This window comes from Pogona vitticeps, chromosome 4 (assembly GCF_051106095.1).
Source record: "Pogona vitticeps strain Pit_001003342236 chromosome 4, PviZW2.1, whole genome shotgun sequence".
NCBI lineage: Eukaryota > Metazoa > Chordata > Lepidosauria > Squamata > Agamidae > Pogona > Pogona vitticeps.
The window spans coordinates 205,144,919-205,152,500 of NC_135786.1; the positions used below are offsets into that span (position 1 = coordinate 205,144,919).

The 7,582-nt window shown below is 33.6% G+C and overlaps 1 protein-coding gene across 19 annotated transcripts in view; it reads left to right on the forward strand.

The window, feature by feature from the left end:
- ZFHX4 (zinc finger homeobox 4) overlaps positions 1-7,582 on the forward strand; it is a 271,320-nt gene that overhangs the window by 49,462 nt on the left and 214,276 nt on the right. For 2 of the 19 annotated variants that reach the window (XM_078393536.1, XM_078393535.1), the window contains exon 2: positions 6,373-6,460. The exons of the other annotated variants lie outside the window; for them this stretch is intronic. The gene's annotated coding sequence lies outside the window, so the exon portion shown is untranslated. The remainder of the gene's footprint in view (positions 1-6,372; positions 6,461-7,582) is intronic. 19 annotated transcript variants of the gene reach the window in all.

Genomic DNA, 7,582 nt, shown 5'->3' on the forward strand with positions numbered 1-7,582 from the left:
AAAGTTTATGAGATAGCAGGATTGCCTTTTGAACAAGATTTGTTCTTCTCTTATTTAATATTTTACGTTTTATGGAATAATAGCAACTAAGTATGAGAAACACTTGTATAGTTTTTAAACTTAGAGGTTTGAAGAATATATAAGATTGACTTGAGAACATATATTATTAAATTATCTATTAATTAAATGAATATGAGAATATATTAACTAGCTTCTAAGTGAGCCGAATACAGAGAGTTGTTATTCTTAATTGCAGTGATGCTTTGCTTATCACCTCATCACAGTAATTAACATGCACCATCTGAATATGGTTCTAAAGGATTATGGGAGAGTCTAATATAGTATAGGATGGTGTTTGGATGGTTACAGCAGAAAGAATTGGAGGAGAAATGGGATATGTAGAATCTAGTGTAATCAGATGTTCTTTTTTTGTTCAAGCTGAGACACTGATGGTTTTTTGGGGGTAGGGTATTTTTTTGACAGTTTTGTAGCTAGCAGGTGTGACCCCGTTTTGTACTCTTAAAATTCAGTACTGTCCTGTCTATGGAGCTATCTTCAATGATTGGAACTGGAGATGCCAGGTTATATTGCATCTTTTAAAATAAAAGACAATGTATCTGTGTATAAATAAGCCGCCTAGAGTGGTCCTGAGGGACTAGATAGGCAGGATATAAAATAAATAAATAAATAAATAAATAAATAAATAAATAAATAAATAAATAAATAAATAAATAAATATGTGTTTTGATAGCTCTAAGACAATCAAGACACCTGAAATTTGGCATAGATACTGGAAGAGTTTTTTTCCTTTAAAAGACTAATGAATTGTAGTTAATTAAAACCTGTCCGAAGCCTCTAGTGTCATCGTTACAAATTAGGTGTCTCTAATCTATCCTACAAACAAGGATTAAGGCAGGCCTGGAAGGCTCATTTCTTCACAGGGCCTCTAGGAAACTGATTGTTCCTTTCTTCCTCATGACCAAGAACTCTTCAAAGTATTAAAAAAAAGAGAGATAATTCCTGCTGCCTAGTATGTGGAAGGAGGAGAATGAGAAGAAGAAAGGCTGAAATAGCATGGTGTGTGTGAGGGAGAGAAAAAATTAGAAGCTGAAAAAAAAGAGAGAAAGAATGGTGAGAAGGAGAAAAACCAGAAGGACAATTAACAGGTTTAAGCTGGTTCTTCCGGTTTTGAATAGTTACCAACCTTGGCTTTTAAACCCATGGTACTTGTCTGCCTCTTTATTTTTTTACTTTGAAATGCATCAGAGAGTAGTTTATTTGATCTAACTAGCATTTACTTTTCTTGCAAATTGTTCGTTGATTTCTTCTGTTTCATTAAGAATGAATTATTCCTTTTTTGGATACTTATACAATGTTTTTTGTGTTGAATTCTATTGATTTATAGTCTTAAGAAATATCTGATATCTGTTTCCTGATTTTTGAATATGCATAGTCAAAGGAAGCTGATTAGGTTCCTCTTCTCCTTCAGACATTGACCTGTTTTAAATGTATAATTACTGTTGCATGTCATCTGATAGCTGCACTAATTGCTGCCAACCATTGTCTGTTTGCACTTAATGCTGAAACCTGATCAACATCCTGCTTTGGTTGATGTTTGGGGGTAAACTTTAATTAACTCTTATTGCACTGAAGAAGAGCACAGCTTCAGTGCTAACTAATCATTTACCTTCATTATGTCCTGACAGCTTCACTTGTTCTTGGTCTTAATAGATATACTAGTCAGTAAATAAACCTCTATGTTTCCATGCCTTGAAGTTGTTCCACTTTGATATGTTGCTGCTTATAGTGTAAAATTATTGGATAAAGAATGATTTTAACTGGTTTGTATGTGGCAGGAGTGGGTGGGGAGACATCAGCCTAAAATTGACTTTTTTCGTAACAGGTAAATTTATTTCAGTAGTAATTGTAGATTTAAGATAGCTTTAGTTCTTAACATGGTTCCAGTATACCTGCATCTTTTGAATCAATACAATTAAGCCTGACTCCTGTTGGAATTCTTATAATTATTTTTTGTGAAATACTTTTCCTTTAATGACATTGAAGTTAAATAATCAAGTTACTAGGAGATTATGTAAAATTCTACTCAAAATTGCTGCCTACTTGATTTTAATTTGTCCGACATCAAGCCTGTTTGAAAAGAGATAATATGTAGTTAAATGAAGAAGCTTATAATTATGGTTGACATTTGTTTATTTATAATGAAAACTAATTAAAGTTCATACATTTTAAAACACAAGAGTTAATTACTGAATTGCTCATTTCACTTATGCAGAGCAGTCAAATTAACTTGCCCTGAAAAAATGACAAGCGGTTCTGCATAATATAAACAAATGTCCCAGCTGATCTTTCACTGTCCAAATGAAATATGCCACAAGATTATTCCAGGACAATAAGTGGCTTCTTAATGGCTAAACTATGTTTAAAATTCTTTTCTTCTGACATGGTAGATGCTTAGTATGAGATTATATTGAATATTGCAGTCTCTTGCACTGCTGAAAATGTTATGTTATATAGAAACACATGCAGTTGAACACAAGTCCATTTATTTATAGAGATTTCATGGGAGCTTTTCTTTGTGGATTCTGCCTTACGTATAGTTATAGCACAGCCATGAGGGTATCATGTCTTTAATTTTATATTGTAATGTACTTAAAGCCATCAATTACTTTCATTAGAGAAAAGAGTTGGATCCAGAACTGGTCATACATACATAGAGTACCCGATTGTAATGGATGAGGCTTAAGTTACTAAAGATTAACTGAAGTCACACTGATTTAAATGAGTTGTGCAATGAAAAGTATTTTTGATACTGTAAAACTCATCAGGTAACAGTGTACTGTTTTAAAACATCCATTGTCACACATTTATATAGTGAATACAGGTCTGAAATGATTTTTATTACTTTTGATTTCATCAGTTACTATATAAGACCACTCTACTCCTAAACACATTTATTTAGAACTTTAGTTTCACTGATTTAAGTGGATCTTGCTTCTTGGAATAGTATTTGGTAATTTTAATGAGAGAAAAAAGCACTGTTTTTTCTTATTCTATGTGTAGCACAGTTAACTTTCAAGTTCTCTTTAATTTCCTTTTTTAAGGCTTCCAATTTAGTTCTGGGCTTTCAGACCTATTCCTGCTTACTTGACAGCAAGACCTATTGATGACAGTGGTACTTCTGAGTAAATGTGAATGCAAATAGACTGTTCAGTATATAATCTGGCACTACAGCTGCTTGGAATCAAATAAATTAAATTGTTAAGATTTTAAGAGTAGAAATTATTTAGATAGATAGATAGATAGATAGAGAGAGAGAGAGAGAGAGAGAGAGAGATGTATATGTGTGCACTGAATTACAAAAAAGTAATTCCTAATGGATCCTGTGACTGTTACACTTTTGTTTTGGGTAGGATTACTAACATGAATTTTTGGTTTGGATATTCTTTTTGAACATTCCTATAAAATTATTGTAATTTATCTAACCTTTCACAGATTATGCTGCATGCAGCACAATAAAGAATTTGATTGATTTGTAGATTAATATTTATGTAGCTGGAAAAAACCAATGGGTTTAAGCAATAATCATTGTAATCCTAATCCTATTTTGCATAGATAAGACAAAAGAAAGTGATTAGTGTTCAGAGCCCACTGAGACACTGGTCTTCAGATGCACCTTTCTCTGAAAGAAAGAAATGAGAAAAAAAAGAGTTGCATTGTCTTCCATCTAGTGTTTTCTGATATTTAGCTATAGGTCATTTAATTAGACCTCCTTGGTCATGAAATCCCAGTGCCAGAGCTTCTGCTAAAACAACACCACAGGAAAGAGAATATTGCCAGTTACTGTGACTCACTTTGCTGTCAATGTGAAATATTCACCTCCAAGTGACACAGTTTTTACAGTGAATATACAATTCAAACCACAAAAAATTGTTGTCATGGATAATGCAATAAATTAGATCTGTATTATATAATGATTCAGAAAAGAAATCAGTTTACTCTGCAGTAGTTTTACTAGTGATCATTTCCGTAACTTGTTTCAAAAGGAAAGGAATTACAGTTGTTTCTTGGAAACTGGGGGAGAAAATAGAAAGGCTTAAGCAGTAGTGTTCCAGATTGATAATTGAATTAAACATATCAAAGACTGCTATCTTGCTAAAATGTATGGTCTACCACTGATTCTTTAATATGTGATGCAAAGTATTTTTCATCTTTATGAGCACGAAAAGCTCAAAAATCACACATGGGTTCATTATAATATAGTATTTTTAAAAGTTTGAAAAGATAACCTTTGAGGGTGATAGAGGAGAAACAGATGAAACAACAGAGTGTTGGAACAGCTAGTCAAGTATGCCATTTGCAAACTTTTCTAGTTTTCTCTTTAAAGTCCTGTCTTAAGTGTAGAGTATATTTGATTACATCCCTTTATTCAAACTTAATTACCTTCTCCCCTTTGTCATGACATGGGTGCAAAGTTTTTGCCATGTCAGGAGAGGTCGTCACACATTCTTTTGCAGTTCTCTTCATTAATTCCTTCTTGCAGAAGCATTTTCTATCATGCTGGGAAGGTAGAAGGGTGTAATAGAAGAGCCCTGAAACATCAGCAGGAAGCTCTAAGCTGGTTAATGCAGTATAATTGTCTGGACATAGACTGGTCTTTGTTTGTGTCGTTCACTTGGAATCAGCTGTAATTAACTCCAGAGTGTTTCCAGATTGCCAGCAAAGAAAAATTACTGCTTTTCTGTTTTAAATTGAAAAGCTCACAAAGACATTAACTATGCATACTGCTTTTACTTTGATATAATTCTATTCTGTAAAGCAAGGAGGGGTTATTTGGCATCCTCTTTCCCAACCCTGAACCCCTAAATAATTCTATTGTAGAGCTGTTTGATTTAAGGTCTTTTAGTATATTTGCTTTTTGGTACTTTTGGTTGAAAAAATGTTGTCTTTCTATCACACAACTAACATGGTATTTTATAGTTGCTTCAGTGGTTTCTTCAAGGTTTTCCTTCTTGTACTAGAAACAGGTTTTAGATGGATATCCAAAAAGCATCACATGCATCTAAGATAGCATATAAAACTTTTATAAAAGCAGCATGGTGAGTTTCTTTTTGACTACATTTGTACTCTGTATAGATTCATTTTCAGTCTGATTCTGGTTAGAATTAGCTCATTAGAATTAGCACTAATGACTTCGGTACAGGTAATTTACCTGTGTTTGGAAATTCTGAATACCTAAACTGTGAGAAAATGGACTGTTTTTAAATCTGCTCAACTTGTGGTCAGCCAGATGCCTGCCACACCCTCTTTAAAAGGTACTGGGTACAGTACTTTATAATTATGGATTCTTGTATGGTCTAAAATGAGGGAGCTGAGTGAGCAAGCCTGTAGCTAATGCATCTAATAATACAGTGCTGTACACAAAAGATCTGACAGCAACTGATACAAAAAAAAGTCTAACTAAAATCTTTCTCTCCTCCCCCCTTTCCTTCTGAATTTAACAATAAGGAATTTAAGCCTCAATGTGGCTTTAGCAACCAAAGAAAAGAAGCTCTTGGTGTCTGCATAATACCACTTTGATGGATTTTTTCATCAGTTCTCTGTACGTGGTAACAAATAAACAAGTATAATTATACTTGTGAAGGCCTATTCATTGCTTTGTCAGGATTAGATATATGTGCAGTTTTCACACTGAGCCTCTCTTTTGTCTTTGCCTAACTCACTATGACATATTGATAGAGGATTTGGGATGGGGGAAAGGCCACAGTAGAGACAGTGATGACCTTTTGGAAACTTGATATAATTCAAGGATTTCTATTTATTTTCCTTTTTTAAAAAGATCTGTAACTTGTTCTCAAATTCTGATGTAAGTGGGCAACTTTTAACCCATTTTTATCAGAGTAAATAAAGAATCAAAGAGTTCTGAGATGTCTAAAGAGCAGATGGGAATAAAAACAATAGGCTAACAAGTCTCTTGGTCTTCTTTCCCAGCACTTTGCACTGTGGCTAACCTAGCATTCCTTTCCCATTATTCTATCCTCTTGATCTGATCTCAGTTCTTTTTAATCATTTCACAAACACTGTCTCACTGGACCGTAGAAGAGGGCTGGGCAATATCAATTAAAAAAAACAGAGGTAAAACTGGCATTTCTGATTCTTAGCTCTAATGGGAACTCTGCATTCTAAATGCGGAGGAATTCTTCTATTGTTCAGAAAATCACCCCCTTTTCATTAGCAAAGCTGTCTGTAGGTGGGTTTTATAATTTGACTGAGCAGAGTTTAGAGAACTGCTTTTCCAGGAGGAATACAGAGGTTAGTAACTTAGTTTTCTACACATTGTCTTTTTGTGCATAGAAGAGAGAGTCAGAGGGGAAGAAAGATTATTAAAGTCATTGGCCTTGCAAATTTACCAACAGAATTTACCATAGTAACATGCCAGCAGGTATGTATTTATATAAAGTCATTTGATAACTCTTTTAAGCAGCATTTGCTTTCCTGTATTTTTCTTTGGTTGTTCTTATATATGCAGGAAAACTAAGATGTACTCATGTTTAAAGACAGAGGTCAAACAAACACTTTAAACTGTAATGTAATTTGTGAAATGAGAGGAAGTGTTTTATGTCTTTAGTGGGAAGGAAGAAGAAAAATACTATTTTGGATTAATGGAAGGCTGTGTTGTATATGTTTCTGTGTTTATGAGAACCTTAAAAATCATACTGTGTACATTGTCTGCTATATAAAAATAGAGCTCCCCCCTTGATACTGAGGATGCTGCATTAATAAATAACATGTATCTTCAGATATCTGATGCACATTGCCTCTTATACTGTATTTAATTCTCCATCAAAGTACATACTACATAATGTCCTTTGAGATAAAATTGACCATAAGGAACTGAGTCCTGAGGAGCTTGATTAGTTCTGAATTTTATGTAAGACTGATTCGTATGGTTTGACAGTGTATAACATTAAAATTCCCTGGACAGGTTTTGCTGTTTTCTTTTTCAGGCTGTTTTGTGTTATGGTTTGTAAGGCATTGGAGGATATAATCTCTGCCCCTCAAATCCATTCTTGTTTAATAGATTTTGTGAAAGTCTGGTCACTGAGGTGGGCTATAAGACAATGCAAAATCCAACTTGGTATTTGTGCAGAATTATTAGATCTATAGTATATCTAATGACTCCATATTAGTTTTCATAAATAGCATGCATATTTGTATATGTGATACACTTTTGGAATACTTTTAAATTGTTGAATAATATTGTGGAATAAATATTTGGATGGATCTGTCTCCACATTCTGGATCCAAACATTCTAGAATGTTTAAAGATTTGTAGATATAAATGCTATGTAGCTTTTCAGATTTTCTACATGCAGGAAGATGGTTCTTACCATATCGTTTGTAAAAGCTTATGTTTGTATATTACTTTTCATATTCAGGTTAGGAAGGATGAGACAAATATTACCATGGACATAGCATTTCTTTATGCCAACAGTCAGCATTGTTTTGCTTTTCCCATTTAACTTCTTTAGAAAGACTTTCTGCATAACATTGTCTGCTTGGA